Raw genomic sequence first — 18,301 nt, 5'->3', positions numbered from 1 at the left:
TGGGAGACAGAGTGAGACTCCATCTCAAAAAAAAAAAAAAAAAAAAAAAAAGATGTCCATGAAGTCTCCACTTTCATGAGTGGGATTGGTGTCATGATAAAAGGGCAAGTTTTGTCCCCACTTGCTCTCTCTTGTCCTTCCTCTGTGGGATGACACAACAAGAAGGCCCTTACCAGATGTCACCCTCTCAGTTGTGGACTTCCCAGCCTCCAGAACTGTGAACCAATATGTTTCTGTTCCTTATATTCAACCAGACTCAGGTATTCTGTTATAGCAACACAAATAAACTAAGATAGCAAATCAATTGATACACTATGGGCAACTGATTTTTCAACTAGAATGCCAAACTTATTTAATGGAGGAAGGAATAATTCCCTTAAAAAATGATGGTGGGGGCAGTGGCTCACATCTGTAATCCCAGCACTTTGGGAGGCCGAGGTGAGCAGATCACAAGGTCAGGAATTTGAGACCAGCCTGGCCAACATGGCAAAACCCTGTCTCTACTAAAAATACAAAAATTAGCCAGGTGTGGTGATGGGGGCCAGTAATCCCAGCTCCTTGGGAGGCTGAGGCAGGAGAATCACTTGAACCCAGGAGGCAGAGGTTGCAGTGATCCGAGATCATGCCATTTAACTCAGCCTGGGTGGTAAGAGCAAGACTCTGTATAAAAAAAAATGTTGGGACCAGGCACAGTGGCTTATGCCTGTAATCCCAGCACTTTGTGAGGCTGAGGCGGGTGGATCACCTGAGTTCAGGAGTTCAAGATCAGCCTGGCCAACATGGTGAAATCCTGTCTCTACTAAAAATACAAAAAACTAGCTGGGTGTGGTGGTGGACGCCTATAATCACAGCACTTTGGCAGGCTGAGCTAGGAGAATTGCTTGAATTCAGAAGGTGGAGGTTGCAGTGAGCCGAGATTGCACCAGTGCACTCCAGCCTGGCAACAAGAGCGTAAAAAAAAAAAAAAAAATGCTGGGGTAATTGAGGTAAAAAGATGAATTTGGACTCTTGCTTCACACCATATACAAAAGTTAACTCAAAATTGTCCAGAGACCTAAACAAGATACAAAACCATAAAACTCTTGGAAGAAAACATAGAAGTAAATCTTCATGACCTTAGATTTGGCAATGATTTTGTAAATATAATACCAAAAGTATAAGCAGCAACAACAAAAGTAGATAAATTGGGCTTTGTCAACATTTAAAACTTTGTGCATCAGACACTATCAAGAAACAAATTCAACATGCAGAATGGGAGAAAATATTTAGAAATCATCTGGGCTAGGCATGGTGGATCACGCCTGTAATCCCAGCACTTTGGGAGGCCGAGGCGAGTGGATCACCTGAGGTCAGGAGTTCAAGACCATCCTGGCCAACGTGGTGAAACCTTGTCTCTACTAAAAATATAAAAATTAGCCGGATGTGGTGGCGCATGCCTGTAGTCTCAGCTACTTGGGAGACTGCGGCAGGAGAATGACTTGAACACGGGAGGTGGAGGTTGTAGTGAGGCAAGATCAAGCTATTGAACTCCAGCCTGGGTGACAGAGCGAGACTCCATTTCAAAAAACAATAACCTATTAAAAATGGGCAAATTTCTGGGCATAGTGGCTCACGCCTGTAATCCCAGCACTTTGGAGGGCTGAGGCGGGTGGATCACGAGGTCAAGAGTTCGAGACCAGCCTGGCCAACATGGTGAAACCGCATCTCTACTAAGACTACAAAAATTACCAGGCATGGTGGCACGTGCCTATCATCCCAGCTACTCGGGAGGCTGAGGCAGGAGAATCACTTGAACCCAGGAGGTGGAGGTTGCAGTGAGCCTCACTGGAGGCTGAAGGCTGCACTCCAGCCTGGGTGACAGAGCAAGAGTGTCTCGAAAAAAATAATAATAAATGAAAATAAAAATGGGCAAATAAATAGAATCATTTTCTCCAAAAAAGATATAGAGGTGTCCAGCAAGCACATGAAACTATGTTCATAAAGCCATTGTGTAAGTCCAGTATCTGTTTCTTCTTGACATGGTCATCCGTTGATTTTCTTTTTCCCTGATAATTCATCACATTTTCCCAGTTCTTTATATTTCAAATAATTTTAGATTGCACCCAGGGCATTTTAAGTGTTATTTTCTAAGATTGTGTTCTGTTGAAATTATCTGAGAGTAAATGTTGGGTTTTTGGTTTTGGTCTTTTTTTTTTTTTTTTTTTTTTTTTTTTTTTTTTTTTTGAGACAGGGTTTCGCTCTTGTCCCCCAGGCTGGAGTATAGTGGCATGATCTTGGCTCACTAAAACCTCTGCCTCCCAAGTTCAAGCGAATCTCCTGCCTCAGCCTCCTGAGTAGCTTGGGATGACAGGCATCCTCCACCACGCCTGGCTAATTTTTGTATTTTTAGTAGAGACGGAGTTTTGTCATGTTGGCCAGGCTGGTCTCAAACTCCTGACTTCAGGTGATCCACCCACCTCGGCTTTCCAAAGTGCTGGGATTACAAGCGTGAGCCACCGTGCCAGGCCCAAATTGGATCATTTCAAATCCTCAGGGAAGGCAGACTTCCATTACTGACCAAGACGGGATAAGCACATTTCAGCATCTCTGTCACCCCAGAGTGAATACAAAAAGAAACCACTTGAAGATTCAGAAATGCAAGTACTAGCAGGCAGATGTGAAGGGAGTTAAAAACGTGAAGAATGGACACTATGACCACATGTTTGCTGGGGTATTTTCCTCCTTTATCTTCTGGCTTTGGAAGGAGGGAAGTCTCAGAGCTGTGTGATGGGTTCTGGGAGCAAAAATGACAAGAAACGCCTTCTTTCCAGCCAGAGGAGTCCAAAAGAGGACCCGGTGTGACAGAGTGAGAGAGGGGTTCTTTTTTTTTTCTTGAGATAGGGTCTTGCTATGTCACCCAGGCTGGGGTGCAGTGGCACGATCTTGGCTCAGTGCAGCCTTGACCCCTTAGGCTTAAGTGATTCTCCCGTCTCAGCCTCCTGAGTAGCTGGGCCTAGAAGCATGAGCCACCACACCCAGTTAATTTTTAAACTTTTTTTTTTTTTTTTTTTTTTTTGAGGCGGAGTCTTCACTCTGTCCCCCAGGCTGGAATGCAGTGGCACCATCTCGGCTCACTGCAAGCTCCGCCTCCCGGGTTCGCGCCATTCTCCTGCCTCAGCCTCCCGAGTAGCTGGGACTACAGGCACCCGCCACCGTGCCCGGCTAATTTTTTTTTTGTATTTTAGTAGAGACGGGGTTTCACCTTGTTAGCCAGGATGGTCTCGATCTCCTGACCTCGTGATCCGCCCGCCTCGGCCTCCCAAAGTGCAGGGATTACAGGCGTGAGCCACCGCGCCCGGCCGGCAATTTTTAAACATTTTATAGAGACAGGGTTCTCACTCTGTTGCCCAGGCTGATTTCGAGCTCCTGAGCTCCAGGAATCCGACCTCCTTGGCCTCCCAAAGTGCTGGGAGTATAGGTGTGAACCACCACACCCAGCCTTTCCTTTTTTCTGTTTTTCTTCTTTTCTCTATTGGCCTTGCACCAACAGCCCCAGTCATTAGGCTGCTCTGCCACTGCCATAGCTGTCAACCGAACCAAGAAAAAAGACCCATGGATCCCATGTCTGTGTGTCTGAGTGGCTGGGGGCAGGGGGTGTCCTCTCTTTCTTTCTCTCTCTCTCTCTATTCTTGCCACCTCACCACAAAGTGAAGCTAGGTCTGGTCCTGTGAAGACATGCGTGTTGGGGGCGCTGGGAGGGTAGCTAAAACTCCGATAGAAGGCCAGGTGCGGTGGCTCACGCCTGTAATCCCAGCACTTTGGGAGGCCGAGGCGGGCGAATCACTTGTCAGAAGTTCGAGACCAGTCTGGCCAAAATGGTGAAACCCCCGTCTCTACTAAAAACACAAAAATTATCTGGACATGGTGGCGGGTACCTGTCATCCCAGCTACTCAGGAGGCTGAAGTAGGAGAATTGCTTGAACCTGGGAGGTGGAGGTTGCATTGAGCAAGATGGCACACTCCAGCCTGGGCAAAACAGCAAGACCCTAATTAAGAAAAAATTAATTTGTTTTAGAAAAGGAGGCCGGGTGCGGTGGCTCAGGCCTGTAATCTCAGCACTTTGGGAGGCCTAGGCTGGTGGATCACGAGGTCAAGAAATCGAGACCATCCTGGCCAACATGGTGAAACCCCATCTCTACTAAAAATACAAAAATTAGCCGGGTGTGATGGCGCGTGCCTGTAATCCCAGCTACTCAGGAGGCTGAGGCAGGAGAATCGCTTGAACCCGGGAGGTGGAGCTTGCAGTGAACCGAGATCATGCCACTGCGCTCCAGCTTGGCGACAGATCAAGAGCACGTCTTAAAAAATAAATAAATAAAAAGGAATCGTCGAATTCTACGCCTTAGAACGTGTCGTTTTTCATCCACTGTGGTTGGTACTCGATAGACTTTCATCTTGTTGATGGTCAGTTTTGGGACCTTTTCTCGTATTATTTAGTAATTTTCTTTTTTTCTCTTTTTTCTTTCTTTCTTTTTTTTTTTTTTTTTTTGAGATGGCGTCTCGCTCTGTCGCCCAGGCTGGAATGCAGTGGCGCGATCTAGGCTCACTGCAACCTCCTCCTCCTGGGTTCACGCCATTCTCCTGCCTAAGCCTCCTGAGTAGCTGGGACTACAGGCACTCGCCACTACACCCGGCTAATTTTTTTGTATTTTTAGTAGAGACGGGGTTTCACCGTGTTGGCCAGGATGGTCTCCATCTCCTGACCTTGTGATCCGCCCACCTCAGCCTCCCAAAGTGCTGGGAATACAGGCGTGAGCCACTGCGCCCGGCCATTATTTGGTAATCTTCATTGTGTTTTGTTTTCTTGAATCCCTACTGTTCAGTGGCTAGGCTGGAAACGGTTGGAAACTCTAATTATTTTATCATGTGACGTTTTATTTCTTTTGAGTTTAGGGATCCACGGCCTCAGACCCGGCGAGCCTCGCTGCCCTTGCCAGAGCCATGGATTTGCATTTGCGCAGAGTCGGGGTCTGTAGCTACGGGTCCCCCGGGCTCCTTTGAATCGCTTTGGCAGCTCCCTGGGTTAGAGCTGCAGGGTTTTCTGCCTCCCCTGAGATTCCAACGCGTGCACCAACCCGCGCCTAGAGGGCGTGTATGACCCCAGCCGCGTTAGAGGCCCAGTTCTAAGCCAAGGGGCTGCGGCCGGACATTCTAGGATCCGATCTGGCGGGCTCGAAGGGGGGACAGTCACTGCAACCCCGAAAGCTCCGCGCCTAAGACGCCCGCGCAGAAAACCCGGATCACATTTCCCACGGTCCACCGCGCATCCAGGCGGCGACTTGCGCTGGACTACCTTTCCCAGGGTCGACGGCGCATCTAGGTGGTGGCTTGCGCTGGACTACATTTCCCAGGGTCCACCGCGCATCTAGGAGGAGGCTTGTGATGCAGCCTCCCAGCTTCGAGGCTACCACCTGCCCGAATTCGTGCTTTGGCAGAGTCCCTGGTGCCTGGGTGATTGGGTGCAGGGTCTCTTAAGGACCCTCCGTTGATGATGCCTCGAGTTGCCTAGTTTGGGTTTATGGCCCCCCCCGGCTCTGTCCACGGTTGTCGGGGTCCCGGGCTGCTTTTCTTGGAGGGCTCTGTGCCGGAGGCTACTCTGAGTCCGGGTTCCTTCGCCGGGTTGCGGGCTTCGGGCTTCTGGGTCCGCTGTCGCGGTTTGGGTGCGGGGCCTTGGCTCAGGCGGAACCCGACCGGGATCGCCCCGCGAGATGCAGTCGGTGAGGGAGCCAGGAGCCCGGGGCTGGGCGGGAACTCCAAGGCTGCTGGAGTCGGAGCTGGCGCGGGGGAGACCTGTGCGCGCGCGTGTGTCTGTGTGTGCGCGCGTCACTGTGTGCACGCGTCTGTCTGCGTTTGCATCTCGGTGCACACGTGTGTCTGTGTGTGCGTCTCTGGCACTTGTCTGTTTGCCTGTGTGCACACGTGTGTCTGTATGTGCGTCTATGCGCGTCTGTTTGCCTGTGTGCACGTGTGTGTCTGTGTTTGCGTCTCTGTGTGCGCACGTGTCTGTGTGTGCGTCTCTGTGCGCACGTGTGTCTGCGTGCGTGCATCTCTGTGCACAAGTGGGTGTGCACGCGCATCTCCGTGTGTGCGTGTGTGTGTGGCGCTAGCCGGCTGTTTGACGTTGTGCATGATTGTGACAGCATTAGGTGTGTGGCCACTTGCAACCACGTGAACGGTTTTTCTTGACTGTGTGTGACTCTTGCTTATGTTGTTGACTGTATGTCAATAGGTATAGAGGGAGTGTCTGTGTTGCCCAGGTTGTGAGAGCATGATGGTGTCATGAGCGGTTTTAGTTAAAGGTAGGAAACAACCAGGGTGTTTTTCTTTCTACATTTACACACCACTCACCAATGTGAGGTTTTTTTTTTCTCCCACACTAAACAGTTTTCAGCAGACACCAGCTGGGTATGCTGTTCAGTGCAATTCCGACTCTACCTGGAGATAGCAGCAGAACCCATCGGTTAAGGGCTTAGTCCCACAATACTGCCCCCTGCTTCAGATGCCAGTTGCAGGTCCCAGGATGTGACCAGTGCTTCTGACCTACTGGCTATAAATTGGGGTTCCCTCGACCCCTCAAGTTTGAGTATTTTGCTAGAGTGGTTCACAGAACTCCGAGAAACACTTTACTTATGTTTACCCATTTATTATAAAGGATATTGCAAAGGATACAGATTAACAGCCAGATGGAAGAGATGTATAGGACAAGGGATGGGGGAGGGGTGCAGAGCTTCCATGCCCTCTCTGGCTGCACCACTCTCCAGGAACCTTTATGTGTTCAATAATCCAGGAGCCCTCCAAACCCCATAGTTTAGCTTAGTTTAATCCCAACTACTTGGGAGGCTGAGGCAGGAGAATCTCTTGAACCTAGGAGGCAGAGGTTGTAGTGAGCCGAGGTCTTACCACTGCACTTCAGCCTGGGTAACAGGGCGATACTCTGTCTGAAAAAACAGGTAAAGCAAAGAAAAAAGAAATTTACAGTTTATGACCGAAAACAACATGGTCATAAGTAATTTCTGCAATGTAGACATTTCCAGGGTGTAATAAGATGGTTGGTTGAAAGCTGGGGGTAAGGATATAGGAGAAGATGTTTTGTGTCTATCTTGAGGAGGAAGAGGTGCAACAGGATTGATTAGGGATAAAGGAGGGTACAGTAGAGTGCAGGGTCTTGGGAGACAGGACCTGGCTGTCCAGGCAAGTGTGGTGTGGGCGATGTCAACGACTTTCATGGGATGGACAGATGCCAAATTAAAGCAGCATATGCTGAAAGGTTGTTTTTTTTTTTTTTTCATTTGAATAATGAGGGCAAACAGTGACATTTTGCAAAGATAAAATTCTCCCTCTCCCTAGATGAGGTCTCTCCTACTCTCACACCACTCAGCACTCAATAAAGAACATTTCTGACACCAGATGTGTGGGGTTTTTCTCCATACACCAAGCAGTTCCCCATTAGACACCACCTGGGTGTCCTACAGTTCAGTTCAGTTCTGACATCACCTACCTGGAGATGGCATCAGATCCCACAGGCTAAGGGAACAGTCCCACAAGATCCTTCCATTTCAGATGACCATCTCAAGGGCCAGGTGGTGACCTGTACTTCTGACCAGCTCTAAATTTGGGGTTTCCACATCCTCTCCTCAGGTCTGATTAATTTTCTAGGAGGGCTCACAGATCTGAGGGAAACCATTTACTTAACATTAGTCCATTTAGTATAAAGGATATTACAGCTGGGCATTGTGGTGCCCATCTGTAATCCCAGCACTTTCGGAGGCTGAAGCGGGCAGATCACTTGAGCCCAGGAGTTTGAGACCAGCCTCGGCAACATAGCAAAACCCTGTCTTTATTAAAATACAAAATTTAGCTTGGTGTGGTGGTGCACGCCTGTAGTCCTAGTACTAGGGAGACCGAGGTGGGAGGATTGTTTGAGCCCAGGAGGTTGAGGTTGTGGTCAGCCCAGATCTCACCACTGCACTCCAGCCTGGGCAACAGAGCGAGACCCTGCCTCAAAAAAAAATTTTTTTTTTTTAAATAAAAAGGGCTGAGCGCAGTGGCTCACGCCTGTAATCCCAGCACTTTGGGAGACTGAGGCGGGTGAATCGCCTGAGGTCAGGAGTTTGAGACCAGCCTGGTCTCTACTAAAAATACAAAAGTTAGCCAGGTGTGGTGGTGGGCACCTGTATTCCCGGGTACTCAGGAGGCTGAGGCAGGAGAATCTTGCTTGATCCCGGGAGGCAGAGGTTGCAGTGAGCCGAGATCGTGCCACTGCATTCCAACCTGGGTGACAAACAGAGACTGCATCTCAAAAAATAAAAATAAATAAATGAAAAGGATATTACAAAGATTTTCCATGAAGAGGTACCTAGGGCAACATATGTGGGAAGTGGCACTGGGCTTCAATGCTCTCATCCCAGCACATCATCCTCCAGGAACCCCCACGTGTGCAGCAATCTGGAAGCTCTGTGAACCCAGTCCTTTTGGGTTTTCATGGAGGCTTCATTACATAGGCACGACTGAATACATCATTGGCCATTGGCAGTCAGCTCAACCTTCAGCTGCTGTTCCCTCCCCGGAGGTCAAGGGGTGGGTCTGAAAGTTCCAACCCTCATATCACATCCTGAGGCCATCCAGGAGCCCACCAAGAAGTCACCTCATTAGAACATAAGACGCTCCTATCAGCCAGGAAATCCCAAGGGATTTGAGAACTCTGTGTTAGGAACTAGGGTCAAAGACCAGATATTAGAACAAATGATCCTCCTGGTACCCAAGGCTTTTAAGGAGCTCTAGACCAGGAGCTTGGGGCAGAGACCAATATACATATATTTCTTGTTATTTTATATTCCCAGCTCCCCAAGGTTATCCATTTTAAAAGTCTAGTAAGTTTCCTTTACTTCTCTCCTTGCTCAAAATATGTTGAGTGAGTTTTGTTCCCTTTTGCCTTTACTAGAATTATATGTAATTTTTTTTGTTTTTAAGCTTGTGTTTCTAGGGAAGACCTTACGGACATCCTTCCAAATTAGTGCTTACTGGTTTGAGTAGTACTTGGAAGGAGGTAATTTTTTTTAAATTCAAGCTCTTTATTATGGATACTTCCAACATCATATATGCAGAGAGCCTAGTACAGTGAACCCAGCTTTAACAATTAACATATGGCCAGTTTTGTTTCATCTCTATTTCCACTCGATTATTTTAAAGAAAATTCCAGACATTTCATCTATAAATATTTCAGTATGAAATATAGTTCTTTTAAGAACTTTTCTTAAAAGACAATTTTCATATCATCACCTGAAGAAAATGAACAATTCCTGGCCAGGTGCCGTGGCTCATGCCTGTAATCCCAGCATTTTGTGGGGCCAAAGCAGGAGGATCGCTTGAGTCCAAGAGTTAGAGACCAGCATGGACAACATGGCAAAACCCCGTCTCTACAAAAAAATACAAAAATTAGTGTGACATGGTGGTGTGCACCTTTAGTCCCAGCTACTTGGGAGGCTGAGGTGAGAAGATCACCTGAGCCTGGGAATTTGAGGCTGCAGTGAGCCATGATTGCACCACTGCATTCCAGCCTGGGTGACAGAGCAAGATCCTATCTCCAGAAAAAAAAAAAAAAAAAAGAAAAAGAAAATGAACAATTTATTAGAATCACATAATCAGTTGCAGTTGATTTGTTCAAATTAGAGTTTAAACAAGATCTACACATTGGGCTTAGAGGATAAAGCTCTTATATTTCCTTTTTTTTTTTTTTTTTTTTTTTGAGACAGAGTCTTGCTCTGTCGCCCAGGCTGGAGTGCAGTGATGCAATATTGGCTCACTGCAACCTCTGTCTCCTGGGTTTAAGCGATTCACTTGTCTCAGCCTCCCGAGTAGCTAGGACTACAGGCGTGTACTACCATGCCCAACTATTTTTTGTATTTTTAGTAGAGTCGGGGTTTCACCTTGTTAGCCAGGCTGGTCTGGAACTCCTGACCTCAGGTGATTTGCCCATCTCGGCCTCCCAAAGTTTTGTATTTTTGAAGAGTCGGGGGGTTCATCATGTTGACCAGGCTGGTCTCAAACTCCTGACCTCAGATGATCTGCCTGCCTCAGCCTCCAAAGTGCTGGGATTACAGGCATGAGCCACCGCACCCACCCGTCTCTTACATATCTTTTAATCTGTTGACTTCCCTTTTTTCTTGCTATTTATTTTTTGGAGAAATCAAACACTAACTCATATAGAGTTTCCACATACTGCCTTTGAGTACACCCCCATGGTACTGATTAACAAATTAGATGCTCTGTATTTTCTCTAAAATATCTGGTCATTAACTAGAGCAGTGATTCTCAACCAGTTGTGGTTTTGTTTGTTTGTTTTTTTTTGTTTCTCTAGAAGACATTTGGCAATGTTTGGAGATATTTTTGGTTGTCACAACTGGAAGGAAGGATGGTATTGCTGGCACCTATTGGCTAGAGGCCAGGGTGCTGCTAAACATCCTTTACTGTACAGGACAGCCTCCTTCCATCCCAAACAAATAATTATCTGGTCCAAAGTGTAAATAGTGTCAGAGTTGAGAAACTCTGCTCTAGGGGCTTGATCAAATTCAAGTTCAATTATTTTGGCAAGGTCTGCTTGTCACTGTTTTTTTTTTTTTTTTTTTTTGAGACGGAGTCTCGCTCTGTCGCCCAGGCTGGAGTGCAATGGCGCGATCTTGGCTCACTGCAAGCTCCGCCTCCTGGGTTCACACCATTCTCCTGCCTCAGCCTCCCGAGTAGCTGGGACTACAGGCGCCCACCACCACGCCCGGCTAATTTTTTGTATTTTTAGTAGAGACGTGGTTTCACAGTGTTAGCCAGGATGGTCTCGATCTCCTGACCTCATGATCCACCCATCTCGGCCTCCCAAAGTGCTGGGATTACAGGTGTGAGCCACCGCGCCCGGCCTGTCACTGTTTTTGTGATCAGATTTGTTAGTGGGCTTAAGTGTCATCAATATGATTTATCCATTGTAAAGTGATTGCTTTTGCATAATGTCATGCATTCATTGATGATCATTGCCTACATTCATTATGTTGTTAGGAGTTGCAAAACGATCACCTTCTTACTGTGTCTCTCTTTCAGCTATTACTGGAATCCTTTTATTTCCATTACTGGAATTTCCATTACTGGAGTCCTTTTATAAAAATAAAATCTCCCCACATCAACGATCTGATTACTCAGAGGGATAGTATGTGTAGGAAAGTGAGGATAAATGCTTGATTCTTTCCATTCATATTCATTAGTTTTCAGAATTATGAGTTTCAGAATACTGCATTGGTTTCCTAGTTTCCAAAGGTGATTGCAGCAGATTGTATTTTCCAAAGATAGTTGCAACAATAGGCATGTCCTATATGTTCTTCTAGAATCTTGCCATTCCCACTTTAAGAGGTGGAGTCTCACTCCTCTGCCCGTGAATCTGGATTTGTTTATTGTTTGTAACCAATGCTGTGTGACTCCCAAGCCTCAGTCATAAGAGGCACTGTGGCCGTCACCTCATTAGCTGAAACTCCTGTGTTTGAAGTCTTGAGCCATCAGGTAAGAAGTTCCAAGTGCTGTGAGCCGCCATGCTATGAGGAAGCCAAGTCACGTGGGGAGGCTACTAGTCCCAGTCTTTGAGGCCTCTCACCGCAGGTGCCAGACGTGTGTGCAAATCAGGCTTCATAGGTTTGCAGCCCTCAGGCATCAGGTTATTTCCAGCCTTTGAATCCTCCTGGTTGAGGCCACAGACATCAGGAGCAGAGGCAAACGATCTCTTCTGTGAGCTGTCTGAATTCCCAACCCATAGGATCAGTGAGTGAGGTAAAATGTTTGTCTTATAATACTGAGTTTGGAGTGGTGTATTATACAGCATCAGTAACTGGTGAACAATGACTGATATACCCACACTTGTTTATGTCATATTACACACACCCACACACGCACACATGCACACTTTTTTTTTTTTTTTAGAGGTGGGGTCTTGCTGTGTTGTTCAGGCTGGTCTTGAACTCCTGAACTCAAGTGATCCTCCTATCTCAGCCTCCCAAAGTGCTGGGATTATAGACGTGAGCCACTGCACCTGGCCTATACTCACATATTTTATTTTATTTAAAAAAACTTAAAAACTTTGGCCAGGTGTGGTGGCTCATGCCTTTAAGCCCAGCACTTTGGGAGGCTGAGGCAGGCACATCATGAGGTCAGGAAATCGAGACCATCTGGCTAACACGGTGATACCCCCGTCTCTACTAAAAATACAAAAAATTATCCAGGCGTGGTGGTGGGCGCCCGTAGTCCCAGCTACTAGGGAGGCTGAGGCAGGAGAATAGCGTGAACCAGGGAGGCGGAGCTTGCAGTGAGCCGAGATCGCGCCACTGCACTCCAGCCTGGGCAACAGAGACTCCATCTCAAAAAAAAAAAAAAAAAGAAAGAAAGAAAGGAAAGAAAATTAGCATAACCAAGGGTTAAGGCGGAAGCAAAAGAACAGCAGGTGCAGCAAGTTCTAGGCCAGGCCAGGTTAAGCAGCACACAGGTGACATCCTTACTCCTGTAATAACAAGACAGAAGTCTTCAATTCAGCTTCTGAGTGGCCACGGGCTAATCTTTCATAGGGTGTAACCAATTGGAGGCCTCGAAAGGGCACCTGTGGGTGTTATCAAATTCTTTAGCTTAATAAAAACCCTAAAGAATATTGTAATCTGGGCTCTTGAGCCGCTTGCTCTAGTCCGCCCTGGCTCTGTAGAGTGAACTTTCGCTTCAATATGTCTGCGGTTTCGTTGCTTCTTTCCTCTTTCGGGGCTTCGTTCTTTTGTTGCTTCATGTAGTTTGTTTAATTCTTTCTTCAACGAGCCAGAAACGTGGGCAACTTGCAGTCAAGACCTTCCATCCAGTAAAACTTCTACACTCTAGAAGTCTCAGTATTGCCCAGAGATGTCAAGGCATCAAGGCTTAGTATTACACGTGCCCTGACATTGGGGGAAAACAAGGAGGCCTAAATGGATTAACTGCAATATTCCCTGCCCCACTGTACTCCTTTAAATAAGTTGCCCTAGCCCAACCACTCCCCTCAGAGACCAGGCACATGACCTGCTTACTGCCTAGCAATGGGCCTCAGGTTCCAGCCAGCCTGGAGAATTATTCAAACAGGCCAATCACACCCTCCTTCAAGAACCAGGTGTTACCTCCCATACTCTTGCTACTACAAAGCCTCCTGGGATAGCCTCCACCTGATTACTTTGTTCCTGAGTGCTGCTGCACTGTACCCCGCATGGTGTGCTGGGCTCTCCTTCACTGGGGCGTAAGTATGGGTAATTAGCAAACCAGTGTTCACCTCATCTATTCAGTGTTAGCTACCATGTGCTTTGCAATAATCTGCACTTCCTTTCTAATTCTTGAGAGACATCCGGGTCCTCTGCTCCTGGGTGGAGGATTTTAGAAACAAGGCCACTCGGCCGGGCGTGGTGGCTCAAGCCTGTAATCCCAGCACTTTGGGAGGCCGAGACGGGCAGATCACAAGGTCAGGAGATCGAGACCATCCTGGCTAACACGGGGAAACCCCGTCTCTACTGAAAAATACAAAAAACTAGCTGGGCGAGGTGGTGGGCGCCTGTAGTCCCAGCTACTTGGGAGGCTGAGGCAGGAGAATGGCATAAACCCGGGAGGCGGAGCTTGCAGTGAGCTGAGATCCGGCCACTGCACTCCAGCCTGGGCGGCAAAGCGGGACTCCGTCTCAAAAAAAAAAAAAAAAAAAAAAAAAAGAAACAAGGCCACTCAGAATGGGGAGGTGAATTGAACGCCTGCGGGTCCGACACAGCACCAAACCTCGCCAAGGCCTTCAGAAACCAAAAGTGCAACCGCCAGGAAAATGACTGCCGGTTCCCGTCACACGACCAGCTACACTAGCCAGGCCGAGACGGAGAAAAGAGGTTCACCAAAAAGAGGCCGACGAGCCAGAAACCACCCTCCAGAGAACAGGGTACATTCTTCCGAAGACATACACGCACACTCCGATTCATACCCACAGCCCCAGCAATTTTTTTCAGGGTCTGCAGCCTGACGCAAAGCAGAGCCCAGTCAGCCTTGGCAAGGCGCATGCGCGAATCGCCAGCCGATGCTCACGTCACAGAGACAGCCACCATTGCCTGGAGACGAGTCCTTGAGGCTCCGCGAAGGAGGAGCCTTGTGTGGGAGCGCATCGGACTCGGGGCTAAGGCCAGTCCTCACCAGGGCGTCGATAGGATGGTATCCGGAGGCCAGCATTCTCGGAGGGTCGACCAGGAGGAAGAAACCTCAGGCGGAGCGCTTGGAAGCCGCGCAGGATCCCAGGCTCAGGCCTGCGCGGACGGTGTGCTGGTGAGTCTCTCCAAAAGTCTTGCCCTTGCGATCTAGAGGACAGGTCTACTTGTGTGCCTGAGGGCTCCTCTCTCACCCCAGGGTCGTTGTCGCGGAGAGCAGAACCCGGAGGCTCCAGGGGCGGCCTAGGGGTGAATGTTACTGTGCCACTCCAGTATGTCTGGGTTGTGTCTCTTTCTCTCTCTTGTTTCTGTCTCTTTTCTCGACTATTGCCCTCTACCTGTTTACGTCCGTGTGTGCGCGTGTGCGCGAGTATATTGGGATGCATGTGAGCTGAAGGGCGGTTCCTTATATGTTAGCCTTTCTTCTGTTGAGCCTCTCCCCGAATCTCTGCCTGGGTCGCGTGGCCAGTTGTCATTCATTTCCCCGAAGGTTCCAGTTTGGGTTTGTGACCACCTGGGCAATGTGGGGAGCTGCATCGGACATGCAGGGGATTAAATCAGCTCCCCAACCTGAGCGGCCTCATTGCTAGTATCAAGACGACAACACACCAGCAGAGGACAAAATTCTCACAAAAGCTCATTATCCACCTGCATGAGAGGTGCCCATCGACGTCACTCCTCTCGATCCTCTCGCCGTATGCCCTCATTGAGAAATCTGGAAGCAGTTGGAAACAAGGAAGGAAAAGAACGTGGGAAACGGGATGTGGCAAGCACCTCTGCACCCGAACGCTGGCCTTCCTCGCCAAGTCACCCGTTTGGCACTCCTCCCCGCCTGCCCGAGGCAGTGGCATTGTGCCATATAAAGCCTGGGCTCTGGCCTCTGCTCTCTCCTCCCTCTTGCTCTGCCTGCCTTGTTTCTGAGAAGCCCAAGGGCTTCTTAGTCTGGCTGAATGTATTCGACAAAAAACACGTCCCAATCCATTAGGGAGAAAATTCGTGAGGATGCGGTTCATGGTTGTTTCCCTCTGAAACTTATCTCAGGATGATTGGGCGCGTGTGATGATCTGGAGCTCTGGGCTTCCATACCTTTCTGGCACAGGGAACCTCCCTTGAAATCCACATCCCAAGTGATGGCTGAGTAATTGCTTTACGAATAGCGGGAAGTGACTGTGGCTGGCTTCTTGCCTTGGAGAAAAGGCTGTGGCACATCCCAACTGCACACCCTCTCTGATCCTTGAGGGACATCCTGTTCCTCTGCTCCTGGGGAAAGTGTCTTCAAGCACTGAATCTTCTGGTAGCCACGGATGTCAGGGAGGCAAGGGACAGGGTTTTGCTGGGTGCGGGGGAGGTTGCGTCAGGGGTACCTAGCCCGTGTCGGGGTGGGGGCGGCCTGTACTTTGTCGAAACTGGGGCCCTCTGGCAGCATCCCCGAATGTGGCTGGGATAGGACTCGGGCACAGGCCCCGTCTCGCAGGTTTTCAGGTGTGTTTGGCTTTTACTCAGCGTGGTCGGGGAAGTCTCCCGTGGCCCCCGGGGCACACGGCTGGACATCACGGACCGTCTGGCCATCGTCTGCTACGGCCTCAAAGACAGGCGCCCACTCCATCTGCTCTCGGGGGACGTCAGTGCCACGTGTAGTCACATTGGATCCATCTCGGACCCGCCTCTGGCTTTCTTTGCCCATGTCTCCGGAAGCAGCGTCGGGATGCCGGAGCCCTCGGGACTTGGAGATTAAGGGAGGCCGCTCCTCCACCAAGGAAGGAGGGCAGCGGATGGCTCATGGGTCCGTGTATTTTCAGGCGACAGCACGCCTTGCGGCCCTGGGGATCTCTCTGTGCCCCAGCCAGACCCTTCCTGCCTCACTGCATTGTAACCCCATTCCCGATGACCCGGTCGGATCCATCATACGATGGGGAGAGAAGTCGGCACAGCCCAGGCGGCACCCTGAAGTTCCTCCTGCACCGGGAACCGAAGCAGAAGACCGATCAAGGAGGTCCGCAAGACAGGACTACTACGGGTCCGAACCTGGGTCTCCCGTAGGCCCCTCTCGCAGTCCTTTTCCCACCCTCCGCCGCCGGATGCGCCGATATCGCGGCCGCAACCGACGCCACCGCCACGGCCACCGGCGTGTCAGTCCCCGCAGCAGCCGCGTTGCCGCCATTTTTGAAAGGGTCCACAGCCTGACACTCGGGAGCAACGGGGGAGGTCGGCCCAACAGTGCGAAGCATTACGCGCTGGCGCGAGCCGCCGCCGTCACAGTGACCGCCACCGCTGACGAGGACTGGCTGACTGACACGGAGAGGAAGAAACCCAGCACGACGCGGACCGCCGAGATAGCGCGATCCCAGCCTCGCGCGCGACGCCAGCCGATTTGTGCTGCCCCTGCAGCGGTGCCCTAGGGACCAGAGCATTGCAATTCGCCTGTGTGCCCGTGGGCTGCTCTCTCACCGCTGGGTCGCAGTGGCGGAAAGCAAAACCCGGCAGCTTCAGGGGCTGCCTGGGGGTGGGTGTTACCTGCTGTATGTCCCTGTGTCTTTGGGTGTGTGTGTGTGTGTGTGTGTGTGTGTGTGTTTATGTGTCTGTGTGTGGGTCTCTGTGCCCACTTAGGTGTCTCTCTTGTTTCTCTCTCTCCTCTCTGTGTTTCGCTCGCGCTCCTATCTGGCCCCAGCCAGGTGTTCACAGGTTCGGGGACACATGTGCCCTTGTGCACTGGAGGGTGGTTTCTTGCACGCTGCCTTTTCTTCTGGCAGTTTCTCCTTACCTAATCTGCTCTGGGTCGTGTGGCCGGTTGCCAGTCGTTTTCCCTGCGGTTCCAGTTTGGGTTTGGGAAGGCCTGGGCAACGTGGGCATCTGCCTCGGACCCACAGGGGTTTTCATCCCCTCCCCATCCTGAGCAGCCTCTTTGCTCGGATCAAGACGACCACACCCCAGCCAAGGACAAAGGCCTCCCAGGTGCTCCTTGTCCACCCGCAGGAGGTGTGTGGGTGCCCAGAGTACTAAGAAGATCTGTTCTCACTTTCTCGGGCCTTTGCCCTCATTGAGGAATTTAGCCACAGCTCGACACAGGGACGGAGAAGGAAGCCGGCAACGGGATGGGGCACGCATCTCTCTCACTCCAACGCTGGCCTTCCTGGCCCAGTCACCCACTTGGCCTTCCTCCCCGAACGCCCGTCGTGGTGGCATTGCGCCGTCTCCTGACTGGGCTCTGGCCTCTGCTCTGTCCTCCCTCTTGCTCTGTCTGCCCTGTTTCTGAGAAGCCTAGGGGTTTCTTCGTCTGGCTCAACGCCTTCAACAAAGAAGACTTGCCAGTCCATCAGGGAGAAACTTCGTGGGGGTCCGTGTCACGATTGTTTCCCTCTCCAAACCTATTTCTGGATGATGGGGCAGCTGTGATCCTGAGCTCTGGCTTCCATGCCTGTCTGGGACAGGGAAGCTTTCTGGGTCTCCATGGCCCAAGTGATGGTTGCGTGGTCGGTCCAGGAAGAGCGGGAGGCGACCCGACGGTTCCTGACATTTGCCTTCTAGGGAAAGGCGGTGTTGCATCCCACCTGCACTTCCCTCTCTGATTCTTGAGGACCATCCGCTTCCTCTGCTCCTGGGGAAGCGCCTAGCACTGAATCTTTTGGCTGCCACGGATGTCAGGGAGGCAAAGGGACTGGGTTTTGCTGGGTGCAGGGGAGGTGGCGTCAGGGGTACTCTAGTCAGGCCGGGTGGGGGCGGGGTGCTTTAGGAAACTCTGGGACGCACCCTCTGGCAGGCGCCCCCGAACGGCTTGACTCGGGCACAGGCCTCCCTGTCTCGCAGGTTTTCAGGGTGCTGCCTTCCCTCAGCTTGGTCGGGGAGGTCTCCCGTGGTCCCCGGGCGCACGGCTGGACATGACTGTCCGTCTCGCCATCGCCGCCTACTGCCTCAGGACACTGTCTCTGACGCCTCTGTGCCTGGCTACTGGCTCCATCTGGGACTCGCCTCTGTCTCTCTTGGCACATGTGGCGAAAAGCAGTGTCGGGGTGCCGCAGCCCCCGGGCCTTGGAGATGAAGGCAGGCCACTG

The sequence above is a fragment of the Papio anubis genome, chromosome 20 (assembly GCF_008728515.1).
Source record: "Papio anubis isolate 15944 chromosome 20, Panubis1.0, whole genome shotgun sequence".
NCBI classification, from domain to species: Eukaryota; Metazoa; Chordata; class Mammalia; order Primates; family Cercopithecidae; genus Papio; species Papio anubis.
Note: the sequence above shows the minus strand (reverse complement) of the source record.